This window comes from Delphinapterus leucas, chromosome 9 (genome assembly GCF_059928025.1).
Source record: "Delphinapterus leucas isolate spDelLeu-1000000601 "Yukka" chromosome 9, BTC_Dleu_Yukka2, whole genome shotgun sequence".
Classification (NCBI taxonomy): Eukaryota; Metazoa; Chordata; class Mammalia; order Artiodactyla; family Monodontidae; genus Delphinapterus; species Delphinapterus leucas.
In genome coordinates this window covers 2,278,576-2,293,695 of record NC_143137.1, presented here as the reverse complement: position 1 = coordinate 2,293,695, position 15,120 = coordinate 2,278,576, and the positions used below count along the sequence as shown (strand labels likewise).

The window sequence follows — 15,120 nt, the reverse complement described above, 5'->3', positions numbered from 1 at the left end:
TCCTCTTGTGTCTCCCTCCCTCCCACCCTCCCTATCCCACCCCTCTAGGTGGTCACAAAGCACTGAGCTGATCTCCCTGTGCTATGTGCCTGCTTCCCACTAGCTATCTACCTTACGTTTGGTAGTGTATACATGTCCATGCCACTCTCTCACTTCGTCCCAGCTTACCCTTCCCCCTCCCCATATCCTCAAGTCCATTCTCTAGTAGGTCTGTGTCTTTATTCCTGTCTTACCCCTATGTTCTTCAAGACATTTTTTTTCCCCTAAGTTCCATATATATGTGTTAGCATATGGTATTGGGCTGGAAATAAGCTTCTCAAAGCTCGAGGCCAGCACAGATGAGGATAAACTCCACGTGTCAACAAGGTGTGATCCCTGAGGGCTCCGCGTTCACCGAGGCAGGGTGGCTGCATGGGAAGGAGGATGTGAGCTAAGTTTGAAAACATTTTTAAGTGACTTTATCTAAGTGTAAGTTACACGCATAGAACGCACTCCGAGTGCACAGGTCAACGGCGTGTGACACATTTTTAGCGTTGTGCGCTGTTACCACAATTCAGTTTCAGAACATTTACTCCATCTGCCCCAAATATCCCCCGTGCCCGTTTGAAGTCACTCCGCATCCCACCCCTGCCCCCCTGCAACCTCTAATCTGCTCTCTGTCTCTCTATCTGCCTTTTCTGGGCGTCCAGTTAAATGGGCTCATTTGGTCTGTGATCTCTGTGCCTGGCTTCTCTCACTCAGCACAGTGCTTCTGAGGCCCACGCATGAAGTAGTATCAGCGGTTTATTCTTTTTTATGCTGAATAGTGATGCACTGTATGGATGTGCCTCATTTTACCCGTCCGTGCATCAGGGGATGGGCACGTGGATTGTTTCCAACTTGCGGCTGTTGTATCAGATGCTGTGAACTTTCATGTACGAGTCTTTGTGTGGACATGTTTCCATTTCTCTTGGGCAGGTACATAGGAGCACATCCCCTGGGCTTCGATGAGCGTTAGAAGGGGTGAAGAGGATGTGAGAGGATCGAAGGGGGGGCACAGAAGCCCCCCAGTGTGGTGTGCAGAGGGGTGTGACGGAGCAAGGACGATTCTCGGTCAGTTTGGGGGTTTGGGGCTCGTTGGCTTGATTACAGCCAAACCCTTGCTGAGCTGGGACACTGAGCCTGGTAGCTTGGGCTTGATATCAGGGGACCAGAGACCTTGGAGCTTCCAAAAGTGTGTAGGAGAGTGAAGGCAGCATCCTATGTAGTGGGGCCGGGGCGGGGACTGCTCAGATGCTCAGGACATGTAATCGCAAACAAGGACTTAAGCCTGGCAAGAAAATGTGCGGAGAAGACCCCATGCGGAACGACAGCCAGGCTCAGAAAACATCACAATTGGGTTAGTGGTGACTCAGTGGTTCATCCCAACTAAAATTAGTCCTCATGCCTACAGAAAGGTACTTTTTATTTCTTTAAAATATTCTTTTTACACACTCTGCTTGAAGACTGCTCAGAAATAACTCTAAAATGACAAAATATGAATAAACTGCTAAACTGAACAGAATAAAATTCACAAGGGGCCCCGATTCTGACACCACATAGACAGTAAATGACTAAAAATTCTAAATGAGCACAGAAAACGTCTGTCATGTCACATGTATTAACTCCAACAGTCTAATAGATATGCTTAATTAAAATGGTGAAGCCATCTGTCCAAAAGACTTCTTGCTGAAACTATAATGAGTTGTCTCAGCTTTACTATGTAGCAGAGAGAAGGGTCTTAGAGTTGATTTCTTCTTAGCAGATTTGGAAACTGGGAAAGTGAGACAAAAATATTTCTTTTGGTGACATTTGAGAAGAGAAGGGAATATTACTGCTTTCTCCTGATCTGCAGTCAGACACATTACCCACAGCCTCTGATCCCTTGTTATTGTGTTTTCTTGTCTCTGCAGTGACCGCAGATAAAATACTGAGTCATGGACTTCGTAACGCCTGTCTGAGCCTGCAGGTCTGTGGCCTGCATTAGAGGTTGTGTCATATTGAACTCACATTATATTTAGTGGTAATATTTAAGGAGCATTCTTCTTTTAAAACAATTTTTGAATTGTGGTAAGAATACAATATAAAATTTACCACCTTAACCATTTTACGTGTGGAGTCTGGTAGGGTTAAGGGTATTTAGCACGCTGTTTGACAGATCTCCAGAACTTTTTCATCTTGCAAACATTAAACAATTGTGCCCATCAAACAACACCTCCCCATCCCCCTCCCCCAGCCCCTGGCAACTGCCCTTCTATTTTCCGTCTCTATGAATTTGATGCCTCCAGCTACTTCATATAAGTAGATTCATACGGCATTTGTCGTTTTTTTGTGTCCAGCTTATGGCTCTGAGCATGATGTCCTCAAGGTTCATCCACGTTGTAGCAGGTGTCAGAATTTCTTTCCTTTTTAAGGCTGAATAATACTCCATCGTATGGATGTGTCGCATTTTATTTATCCGTTTGTCCATCTATAGACACTTGGGTTGTTTCTACCTCCTGGCTATTCTGAATAACGCTGCTACCAGAAGTGGAATTGCTGGACATATGGTAGTTCTATGTTTAATTTTTTGAGGAACAGAACATTATTTCTTTTAGAGTAGATTTAAAACCATGCACTAACCTATGTCATACCAGAGCCCCTCTGAGATTAACCTTTCATTCAGAAGTTTCTCTAAAGCCATGGAAGAAGGGAACCAAACTCTCTACATCCCTTGCCTTCTAAAGTGTAATGAGATAAAGTGGTAAAGTGGAAAAAATAGTACCACAAACTTTGGGAGATGTGGCTCTAGTCTTGACTTTCATCCTTCCTAGTTGTAGAACTTTGAATAAATCAATTCACCTTTTTGAGTCTGAGTGTTCTCAAATGTAAAAAGGAAAAGTTTGAAAGAAGTGATATTTAATGCCCTACTCAGCTCTAAACATATTATGAGAATAATTTCCAACCTAAACGAATGAATAAACCATTGAATATGATTGAATATGTAATACTGTATATTGTTGCAAAATATTCAGAACCATTAAAAAAAGTGAAATATACAATAGCCAAGACATGGAAGCAGCCTAAATGTCCACTGACAGATGAATGGATAAAGAAGATGTGGTACATATATACAGTGGAGTACTACCCAGCCATAAAAAGGAACGAAATAATGCCATTTGCATCAACATGGGCGGACCTGGAAATTATCATACTGAGTGAAGTAAGTCAGACAGAGAAAGACAAACATCATATGATATCTCTTATATGCGGAATCTAAAAACATGATACAAATGAACTTATCTACAAAAAAAATTCCAGCAGAAAGGGCCTGCCTTTCCAGTAGGACCCCTTAGATTATATGCATGCCAATGACCTAACATCAGGTACAGAAATACTTATTTGGGAGTTAAATGTCCTTATTGTATTATTTCCAGATGATTTTCTTCACCTACCTCCCACTCTTTCTTTCCCCCTTCTAGGCATTTAGCCAGTGAACAATTTTTGCAACCCTTCTAAAAGCTACCTGTTAAGGGTAGGTATTTCCCCTAAAGTATTAGTTTTCATATTATCTGCTCTGGGTACAAGAGCATCTTCATTAGAAAGAGAAAATCTGTGGGTCTAATAGTGATAGTTTCCTAATGGTAGAACTCTAGATGCTGTGAAAGTTGAGGTGGAAGGAATATGTTTTGAGTAAGAGGTACTCCCTCAAAGCCTTCCTCTTTGGAAACTCCTGGATCTGCCAGCAAGTCAAGCTTCTCCCCCATACTTGGAATCAGAAATGCCTTCAGCTGTTTTTCTAGGGGTGGGACTGAGTTTGCATTGACTCAGCTCCTGTCTCGGTGGTCCAGCTTGTGACCGGTCATGGTCATCTGTAAGACCAAAAGTGTGCTCCTAATTCCATCTTCCTGAGATCCCTGGATGTGCCCACATCCAAGAAAATTCAAACATTATCTATCTCTCTGAGAAATATAATTTTCCCACAACTTTGACTTAATCACAATGTAAATATCTTTGGCCAAAGAAGTTGGGCCACTTGGATTAACTCTGGTACTGCCACGTTGTTTATTAGGTAAACTGTCCTCGCACAGCCCTTGCAGGGCACCCAGCATAAGATCAACCAAACAGTAGGAAGCCCAGTAACGTCTATTAAGGAAAAAGTTCAGATTTGTATTTTTTCACTTATTTTTCTATTCACTAAACTTTATGGAGAAAAAATTTTTTAAAATGAAAAAAAAACGAAACAAAGTCGAAACTAGGCTCTTTAGGGTGAGAAACAGGCAAAAGCAGGATAACACACACACACAATTCTAACATCTCGGCTGCAGCTGCTGTGTTGCAACTGCGATGCCCACCCCCCCCGCCACGAGTTCTGACACGGCACGTGGGCAGTGGCAGAAGAAAGCCCGACAGGATCTGGGGCTGGAAATCTGAATCCCATGAAACTGATCGCTGTGAAAGGGTGGGACCAATTACGGGAGCTCCTCTCGTGGCATTCTATGGGGTTCCATTGCTCCAAGCCAAACCGGTGCTCAAGTATTCTTTCCTGCCATAAGCTTGGTATTGGAAAATTCCCCGAGCCATTTCAGTCTCCCATTTGGGTAAATAAGCCGTTTGCCTTTTGTCAAAGGCTTTGATGCTTATTTTTTTGTCATTGTGGGAATATTCATCATCCTTTTGGTTTTGGGACAGTAGCAAGAGTTTGTAACTATTCTTCGTGACTGTTCTCCCGCCAGTGAAGATGCTGTGGTTTTCCAACATCCCAAGCCCGGGACAGCCCGGGAGTGTGTGATAAATGGCAGCTGACTTGTGTTGAGTGGGTCAAAGGTTGGGTAACTAACCCATCACACCATACTTACATCATATCTGGTTTCTCAAAAACTCTGAACAAAAAAATCTGCGCTAGATTAGCTATTTTGAACAGTCCTTTCATTTTTAATGGATCTAAAATAATCTGTGTTTCCCCATTTTTCTAGAAATGGGTTTGCCTTTGACATGAATGCCTGACTAATGACTATAGAAATAAGCTCTGAGGGCGTTCGGTGGAATTAGACTAAAAAGATTAACTTCCTGCATGATATCTGTATCCATATTATTTCTTATTAGAAATTAATTACCGTCGCTTTCTGATTTTTTAGGCAGTAGCTGAATATAAATAAGGAAAACAAAAAGGAAAGAAAGCAAAAACAGAGAGGAAAAAGCAGGTGATCATTTAACATGCAGACTGAATTTAAGCAAATTACTGTCTAGTCACAGATTTTCTGTATGGATAAATTTATGGGGAATATAATTAGCTGACTGAACAGACACATAGCATCTTCATTTATTTCACAAATCCCAGACTGAATGTGAACCGACAATGTACTAACTTACACTTAACATCCAAACAATTTGGAAGTAATTGACTCTTTAGATAATAAGGTCCTTTGGGGTTTTTCTGTTTCCCCAAAGATGTCTTAATAAACATCAATTAGCAATGCATAGGTCTACAGCTGTAGATGCAAATAATCTTTATTAGTTCTTCTGTTTGTTGGAATTTTGGATAAATTGAGTTGACTGCGCCCATGGAGTCGGCAAACACAGGTGTGCCCTCTCCTAATGGGACTCGCTATATCTTAATTACGTTGGCCTTTCAAGTTAAAAAGTCTCATCACAAATTTTACCCTCTCCAGTAAGACTTTCTAGATAATCCTAGCCCATACCACTGACTTTCCTTCTGGATTTCTAACAACATTTTGTCTCAACACTTTTGGGCACTTTCGTTATTTTCACGTGGGTGCTTGTACCGCCATGGCGTAGGGCCCCAAAGATTTCGTGTAGGACTGACGTCAGGGCAAGGTGTCAGCCCCTTCTCGGAAGTCGTTCTGTCTGGGTGTGTGGTAAGAGCTAGGTAGAATGCTGATTGAGTTTTATTAAAACCCCAGGATGGGCTATTCTCATATATGGAGGTGTGCTCTACCAGGACGGTAACAATACCCTTTCTCTACCAGTTAGGAAGTGTGCCTGGGTGTCTGTAACAGAGCCCCTGTTATAGCAGCACGACCAACCAGGGGAATTTGCCAGGCAGGGGGCAGTTGGGTCTGGGACGGCAGTTCTGTGATGGCACCACATTTGGAGTGCCGCCTTTCTCCTAACCACTCTGTTCCTCACGGATGCCTCATGGCCACAAAGTGGATGCTCTACTTCCTGCCTCGCACCTACTTCCTCTAGAAGGAGGAGGGGAGAGAGGGGGGAAAGGAGAAAAGCCACGAGGAGGAAAGGGACCCACCTGGGCCAGGAACGTCAAAGCTTCCGAGAAATCCCCGTTACTCTTGCTCTTACCTCCCTGGCTGTGTTGATGGCACAACGACAATGCCAGCCTCAAGGGAACTGGGAAATGCAGGTTTTAAAGAAAATTCTGTGTACCATGCTGCCCTGAAAAGAGCTGGGATTCTTTTAGCAAGGGAAAAGGGGGGAATGAATATTGCTAGCCTCGGAGGCCCCTCTTCATGAGGGGTTAGGAAGCAAAGTTGGAAAGCTGGCTGCACTGTGCTGTAGAGTCAGATTCCCGCCAGCGACCTTCGGGGAACCGAGTGTTTGACAGGTGAGAGATGATGGAATATCAGTGGCACCCAGCTCTTGGGGCTGGTTCCAGCAGCCATTCTGTGAGCTTGTAACGCAGAGAACCTTATCTGAAACCCAGAGCAGCTCCGAGGTGGCTGTGTCAGCAGATCCCCCCAGGGAGAGGCCCCTCCTGGGACCGGTTCCTGGAGTCACCCCAAGGCCCCTGTGCTCCAGCAGGACCTGCTCCACCCCAGGTCCATCTCCACTGGCCTCAGTGGGGACACCCCTCTGCTAGGTTTCCCCTCTCATCTTGGTCAGATCAGATGGGAACTTTCCAAGACACCAGCTGGATTTTGAGCAAAGACAATGGCTGTACTTCAGAGACAAAGTCTCTATTGGTTGGCCGCACATTCTTTAAGTCGATGAGAAGGCCCTCTTCTCATTTGGGGTTTGTCCGGCTTCTGGGTCTTGCACCTCCTGGGAGCCTCAGTTAGGAAAGTCCACCGCTGCCTCGGTCCAGGGTCCCCAACTAAGACAGAAGTCTGTTCCCCAGTGTCAGAGCTGCCTGGCCCAGACTCTGGGAGGTTCTGTGACTGTCCTGCTCTCAGCCACTCCTGAGTCTTGAAATTCCTGTTTCCCCAGGGACCCATTTCTCCGGGCCCTGAAGCATTCTCAGTGATTGACAACGATGGACCTCCCATGGCTGGGGGAACAGGGCCGAGTGTCAGGGAGGTTGGGAGTGAGGTGACCAGGCCTCAGGGCCACTTGTCTTCTTTCCTCACAGTTGCCAGAGAGAAAAACCATAATCGCAATGCTGCCCAGATCTACTACCTTCTCCAGCTGTGCGCTGGCGTCCACCTGGGGCGGGGCCGGTCCTAGGTCACCCATAGGGCAGGTGGGGACTCGCTCACTCTCTTCCCGCTCAGCTGGTGCATAAATCTTGATTCATTCATTTTTTAGAAAGTCATGTTGAGTTGTCAGTCACTTGCTGGATGTTGGGGAGCCCGGGGAGCTTGTTCTCTGGTGGGAGAGATAACCAGTGAACCGTCGAGTGGTTATGAAGTACTCTGAGGGCTTGGAGGAGATGCTTAGGGCCAGGTGGTCATGGAAGGGGGACCCCGACCGGGCTGGGGGCCAGACGTACTTCTCTGAGTAGGAGTGCTTGAGCTGCTGCCACAAACACTAAGAAGGTGAAGAGGGTGTGATGTCTCATCCTGTTTCTCACGATGGTCTTGCTGGGGGACCCTTCCTCTTCCCAGGGGGTGTCCAGCCAAAGGGGCTGGGGCTGTGAAACAGCTCTGTAATTTATCCCTCTTGCTGCCCTCTGTCCCTAGCACCTTCCCCAAATCTCTTTGCCTACTGAATTTCTATACAGTGTTGCCCTCTTACAGTTATCTCCTTGAAGAAGGAAAGAGACCAAGAAAGGAACCGTGGAGTCTGAGGGGTTGTGGAGGAAGAGGGTGCCGTGGGCCTGGGCAGCACCCCTGAGCGTCCATGCTGGCTGGGCGCAGAGGTCACCGGCCAAGTCTCCTGCCATCTGCCAGAGACCCCCGACTCAGAACGTCTGTGTGGAACTCTTCAGGCGGCTCCAACGTGCCACCTGCCTGCAGACGGAAGCCCCGTGCTGAGCTCGGCCGAGCTGCTGGAGCACAGCGTCCTAAGGGTGGCCGTGGACAGTCGAGCCTCTCCCACAAACACTTATGCATGTGTGTGTTTAATGATGAAAATAAAAACCAGGGCTGGATACACAAGGAAATCTGTCTCCCCGCCCAGCCATTCGCTCAGTCCATCACTCACCTTGTTCATCAAATCATCGGAATCCTTCCTGACAGAGTCTGAAAACCAGGTCTCCCTGGGAGGCGGCCCCACAGCCCTGCCCGGTCACAGCCGCTCCTGTTTGCTGAGCACTTGCTGTGTCGGATGCTGCGCTCGTCAGGTCAGCCCCGGATGCTGCGCTGTTGCGTCTTGTTTCACACAAGGGCAAAGTAAGGCACCGAGTGACTCAGAACCTTGGCAGACGCTACGTGACAGGTGCAGCCTTCCCTGCTTTTCCGAGGGCTCCTGGGGTGGGCGAGGCCCGGAAAGTTTCCAGCTCGGAGACGTGGGAGGATGTGTGCAGCCTTCAGGAAGGATCAGCTCGCTTGCCTCTGCTCCCTAAAGCTGCGTCACAGTGTATAGTAAGTTGAACTGGTCACCATTAAAAAATAAAATGAGGGCTTCCCTGGTGGCGCAGTGGTTGAGGGTCCGCCTGCCGACGCAGGGTTCGTGCCCCGGTCCGGGAAGATCCCACGTGCCGCGGAGCGGCTGGGCCCGTGAGCCATGGCCGCTGAGCCTGTGCGTCCGGAGCCTGTGCTCCGCAACGGGAGAGGCCACAAGAGTGAGAGGCCCGCGTACCGCAAAAAAAAAAAAAAATAAGAAAAAGTAATTGAAGTATAGTTGATTTACAATGTTGTGTTAGTTTCAGATGTACAGCAAAAGGATTCGCTTATACGTGCGTACATATGTATCCTTTTTCAGATTCTTTTCGATTCTAGGTTATTACAATATACTGAATACAGTTCCCTGTGCTACACAGTAGGTCCCTGTTGTTTATCTCTTTTATGTATAGTCGTGTGTATCTGGTAATCCCAAACTTCTAATTTACCCCTCCCCTGCGTTTCCCTTCGGTAACCATAAGTTTGTCTTCTATGTCTACGAGTCTGTTTCTGTTTCGTAAATAGATTGTAAATAGATTCATTTGTATCATATTTTAGATTCCATCTAGAAGTGATATCATGTATTTGTCTTTCTCTCTCTGACTTACTTCACTTAGTATGGTAATTTCTAGGTCCATCCATGTTGCTGCAAATGGCATTATTTCACTTTTCTTTACCCCTGAGTAATGTTCCACTGTATATATATGTACCACATCTTTTTTATTCATGGACACTTAGGTTGCTTCCACGTGTTGGCCGCTGTAAATAGTCCTGCTATGAACATTGCGGTGCATATATCTTTTTGAATTAGAGTTTTCTCCACATATGTTCCCAGGAGTGGGATCGCTGGATCACAGGGTCACCATTCTTTCTACTTGATTTCGATTCTTAGAACACAACTCTTAGAACCCAGCACAAGTGTCTTCCTTCCCTTTCACTCTCTGAAAGGGAATCAAACAATATAAAGTAAAATCTTCCCGTCAGGGCCGACCTTATAGTCTAGAGAACGTTTACACGCACCATGTCTAATATGTATACACTTTTCTTTTGATGTTGTGATTGCCCCCCTCTCTCTGGCCTGACAGCCTCGTCACCTGCACTTGGTCAGGACCATCTCTGGGGCAGGTGTGGGGTCGCACCATTCTCCTCCTCCCTGGGGTCCCAAGGACGACCTGTCCCCTCCCTGAGGCTTTATTCGTGTGGCTACAAAGAGGAGGCAGCAGGGCAGATGGAACTGGCCCTCAGGCCCCCCATGACTCCCGAGGCCGGCCCGTCACCAGGACTCGGGCATGTTTGTCGCAGGCAAATGCTCAGCCCTGGTACCATTTCGCTGCCGACGGCCAAGACAGACTACAGAAAACAGGGAGCGCAGGGACCCAGGAGGCGGCTGTGGGCACTGAGCAGGGGTCTTCTCAGTTTCGGCTGGAGTTACAGAGTAAGGTCCACGGGGGGCAGGGGACGGGGGTTGAGAGGGGTCTTGAAAGAGGGTGGGAATTTGGTGTCTTTATAGATCTAAACGTTAAGTAAATGTGTTCTAAACCTGCTTTGTTTCTTCAGCAGAGAACTGAGGATGAAGTGTCGAGAACACAGCCTCCACCCACCGGACAAAGTGCCCTGCACTTCGTGTTTCTGTGTCTCCTCCCCACCCTGCCTCAAGGCTCTTGGCTGCACACCTCTTCTGCGCAGGTGAATTGTGGACAGGTGAGCTGCGTCGTCATTGCCACCACTGTCCCCGCGTGCTTGATCTCCACACATTCTGGGTGTACAAGCTTCTGCCTTGCCCGGCTGGGATGGGCCAGAGGCCACAGGATGGAGGGCTGGGGCGTGGGGAAGAATCGGATTGATTTTCCTTGATTAATTCTGAGTCATGATCTTTTCTCAGAAAGCCACCTTAATTTTAGAGAACTTGGCATGGCCCGAAGCCTGAGCCTTTAAGAGCCTTTCTGCTGAGAAGCTTCAAGTCACCTCTTCCCAAAGTAAATGATTAGGGGGAGGATTTTAACACCCCCCCACCCCCACCCCCAATCCTGCTTTGCTCCCCTCAGCTCTTCTTTTTAAATGTGGGAAATTCTGTCATTCTGCTCTTTTGTAATGAGTCCAGTTTGTTCACGACTACTCCACAGAAAACAGCTAAGTGGATATTAAAGATTAATCAGGGAGTCAAGCATCCCCAAGACAACCCTGGGCTTTGGGAGCAGCGACCACAGCTCCTTAATCCCTGGGTCCCCGGGGCTGAGCTCAGCACTTCCCACAGGGAGGTGGCCTTAGATGCCAAACCAGTGGAAACAAGAGGCAGAAGAAATGGAGCTTTGGAGGTGCTGAGGGAGGACCCTGGCGAGTTCCCGCTTGTCAGGCTGGCCAGAGTCAGGTTCATTAGGCAGTGAGGCCCCACGGGATGGACACAGTCCTCATAGGAGGGATTCAGTCCCCAAGGGGGGCATTCAGTCCCCTTAGGAAGCATTCAGTTCCCTTAGGGGGGATTCAGTCCCCATGGGGGGATTCGATTCCCTTGGGGGGATTCAGTCCCCATAGTGGGGATTCAGTCCCCTTAGGAAGGATTCATTCCCCTTAGGGGGGATTCAGTCCCCAAGAGGGGGATTCAGTCCCCTTAGGAAGGATTCATTCCCCTAAGGGGGGATTCAGTCCCCATGGGGGGGATTCAGTCCCCTTAGGAAGCATTCAGTCCCCTTAGGGGGGATTCAGTCCCCATGGGGGGATTCAGTTCCCTTGGGGGGATTCAGTCCCCTTAGGGAGGATTCAGTCTCTATAGGGGGATTCAGTCCCCATAGGGGGGATTCAGTCCCCTTAGGAAGGATTCAGTCCCTATAGGGGGATTCAGTCCCCCCAGGAGGGATTCAGTCTCCACAAGAGGGATTCAGTCCCTACAGGAGGAATTCAATCCCCATAGGGGGGATTTAGTCCCTGTAGCATCCCTAAGAGGGTGTGAGATGACCAGCTCCACAAGGCAGAGGTGTGAAACAGACAACCAGGAAAGGATGTCTCCCCAGGGGGAGTAATTTTGGCCGGTGGGCTGTGTCGGGTGGTGGGCTGTCTGCACAGGCAGGCAGGGATGAGTGGACATTGGAGAGGGAGTCAGAAGGAAATGGCTCCTTCCTCGGGTCCACGAAGCTGTTGGCCAGTCTGTGTAGCCCTCCTGACGATGCTCACTGGGGAGGATGGGCTGAGGAAGGAGGCGACCAGGTGACATCGGTGGTCCTGGTGCATTGCCCCTCCCTCTGTCATCCTTTGGGGAATTTTGGGCCCCACCCCAGGCCTGGTCATGTGACTCACATTGCCCACCATAGTGCTCTGGTCCCTTGGCTGTCGCTGGGGTGCTGCCAGGGTTGGCCTGCTGGAGGGGAGGCAGGTGGCGCAGGGCAAGCCTCCAGGTCCTCCCCTCTGGGGCTTCCTCTGTTAGCCGCTAGCCAGCCATCCCCAGCCGAGGTCAACAGAACCTCCTAGGCCCCTTCCTGCCCCCGCCCCAGCAGATACCCAGAGCCCAACTTGGTCAGCTCAACTTGCGGACTCATGAGCTGAGTTCAGCCCTGAGGTTTTGTGCTGTCGCCTCATTGCAGCAAAGGCTCCCTGATCCCAGGCGGCCTCAGACCGTGCTAGAAGCACCACCTGCTTCCTCTGGGTGTTGGTTTAGAGTTTCATTGCTGGAGATTGCAAATGTTTTTAAGTATTAAAATCCCAAGTGCCCAGACGGAGCAAAACGTTCTTCCCTTTTTAAGGGAGAACCAATGCCAATAGCTTCTTCATGGTCAGTGTCATTTTCTCATATCTGCAACCCTTTAGTCGGTGAGTACATTCAAACTGTAAAAAGTGTCCTTTGAAAAGTTAGATTGGGCAGAGATGGTCAGGAGTTCTGAAAAGAGCACTGGATAGGGAGTCTGGGGTCGTCTTGGCCGCAGTTTTTCTTGTTTTGTTTGGGTTTGTTCTGGAAAGTGGGGCCTGATCTATAATACCTGTCAAATCGTAGAAACGGTGGACAGGGGGCAGGAAAGGTTAATTTTTGGTTCTCTCAAAGGACTGATTCTGATACAGTCAACAAAATCCTACTAAGATGGACGAGAACCACAGGCCTGTCCAGACTGTTTGGACCCTAAAGGGCATGGCCTGACGCACAGGTGACATCAGACGCCCTGGGGTGGGGGGCAGGAAGCAGTGAATTCCTGAATCGGGGCTGAGCCTCACGCAGCCCAGGGCCGGGGCTTAAGCTGCGAAGTGAAGGCTGATAACACGCCTCCTATCCCACCCTGGTTTCTTCCTTTTTCATCGCATGGCCTGAAACCCTGCCTGTTGATGCTGTCCATGGTTTGTGTCTTATGGTTCATCAGAATTTTGTTTTGTGCTAAAGTGCGTTTATCCGTTCCAGGCATTTATGGAGTGCCGGTTCTTTGCTTGTCCCTGGGAAGGCCACGGGGGCCAGGGAGGATCCAGTCCTCCAGGAGTGGGTCTGGTGGTGAGAGGGGGGCGAACAGAGGCCCACCAGACAATGGGGCTCCGAGGAAAGTGTCAGCCATGTGCCCCCTACACACGTGGGAGCCACTGGCAACCCAGGGACTGGCAACCCAGGGGCCCCCAAGGCCTGGCATCTGTGGGGGTCTTGAGCCTGAGGCCAGGTCGGCTGGGCTCAGGGAGATGAGAGGCCGTGCCTCCTGGTGGGGGCATGGGGTGGAGGTTTGGGACGGCCAGCAGAGGTGGTCCAGATCGGGAGGGCCTTGCTGACAAGTCTGGTCTCTCTCCCCTCACAGAGCCAGGGCGTCTGTGCCAGAGAGGGGCCACCGAGAACTTGGCTTTCTGGAGGTCTTGGCCCACAAAAGGACTTTTGTGTTTCCCCGGGCCCAGGGCCTCTGGTCACAGGGTGGGAGGTGCTGATCAAGGCTCGTGGGGAGATGGAGAGGGAGGAAGACCCGGTCAGGCAGGAGGGGTCAGGCTGAAGGACGTGGGCAGCCCCGGAGCTGGAGGAGAGGGGGAGGCCCACAGAGGTCAGCTGGCCAGTCTTTTCTCTGAGAAGCCTCTTCACAGCGACTTTTGTGCGAAAAAACAACTTTTCCAAACATGAAGTGAGGAGAATGGTCATAGATCCATATTCTTAGAGCTGAAAGAGGACTTTGGAGGCCACCCCAGAAGGAAGGAATGGGGAAGCACTTGCCGTGTCACGTGCTCCACACGCGCATCCCGCCGACTTTCCATTAAACCCACGAGGAGGGAGACAGGGCTGCCGCTGAAGCTCAGGGAGCTCAGCACCGCTAGACGCCCCCCCCCCCAGGTCTGTGGGACCTTCTTCCCCGGCTGCTAACAATTGCCTATTAACAAAGTTAATCACGGGAACAGCTTCCCTAACCCTCAGCTGATTGGCTTATTCCCTTTAGAGTTTGTCTGTATCATTAAAAGACCTCTTTAGGTTTTCAATTGATTCGATAGGTCTAATAGTCCATGAGCTTCCCTGAACCGGTAGAGACATTATTTGTGACTATCAATAATTATTTTCTCATTAATGTAATTAAAGATCTCATTCTTTGCTATCTCGGAGCCGAGGAGAAATAAATCTTCCAATTATCTTCACTTTCGAGCTCTTTTTTTTTTTCTTCAAAATATCTCTAATTATCACTCTTGCTACAAGTATAATCAACTTGCATAAATTAGATCTATTCTTAGCTGTGGTTTAGCTATCCCCCCATCTTGTTTCTAGCACTTTGTATGTTATGGTGATAAATTCTGAGCTAACACATCCATTCGCCATGCAGCCCAAAATGAAAGGACCAAACTAAAATCATGTATCTACATAGAATTTGACTCAGAAGAGTCTAAACACACAAAAGAACAAAGATGGATTATTCGGCCGTACGATGCAGCCCCCCTGCCCCCATCCATCTACTGCTGGAGTTACGCCATGTACCCTGATTCCGCTGTATTTCTCTTTCTACTAATTGCTGACCCTAGAGATTGTGATGTCCGAGAAGCTGGGACCCATCTTCCACTCTACATTTACCTGACACCTGGGCTCTGTTTCCAGGGTCACAGGAGCTGAAGGGGAGTGGTAGCATCTCCCCCTCACTCACAGCGGTTCTGAGAAACACTTGGTCAGCGTACGAGCCAGTGCCAAGTCAGGTCAACTCTGAGGCCAACAGGAATCACAGACGGAAGCTGGGTCTGTGGGCAGGGGGACGAGAGGAGGGCTTCTGAGAAGTCTGGGGGCAAGACCTTCGGACGGGGTCTGGAAGGGTGGGGAGGGTGCCCAAAGTGGGGACCACACCTTTCAGGAAAATGATCTCCGTTCCCGGATGAAGAATCAGCACGCTTGGGCCTGTCCCATCGCTCCCGACCTCTGGTCCCCTGTCCGGGTCATCACAAACCGCTGAGAGCTACTCGAGGCTAC

General features: G+C 49.0%; 1 long non-coding RNA gene across 2 annotated transcripts in view; it reads left to right on the top strand.

Moving 5' to 3' along the window:
- LOC149748331 (uncharacterized) overlaps positions 1-15,120 on the top strand; it is a 31,961-nt gene that overhangs the window by 13,214 nt on the left and 3,627 nt on the right. Inside the window, exons 3-4 of one of the 2 annotated variants that reach the window (XR_016394222.1) lie at positions 958-8,717; positions 10,293-10,436. This is a non-coding gene — a long non-coding RNA (uncharacterized LOC149748331). Of the gene's footprint in view, positions 1-957; positions 8,718-10,292; positions 14,860-15,120 lie in introns of those variants that run through there. The other variant, XR_016394221.1, reaches the window with a different exon arrangement.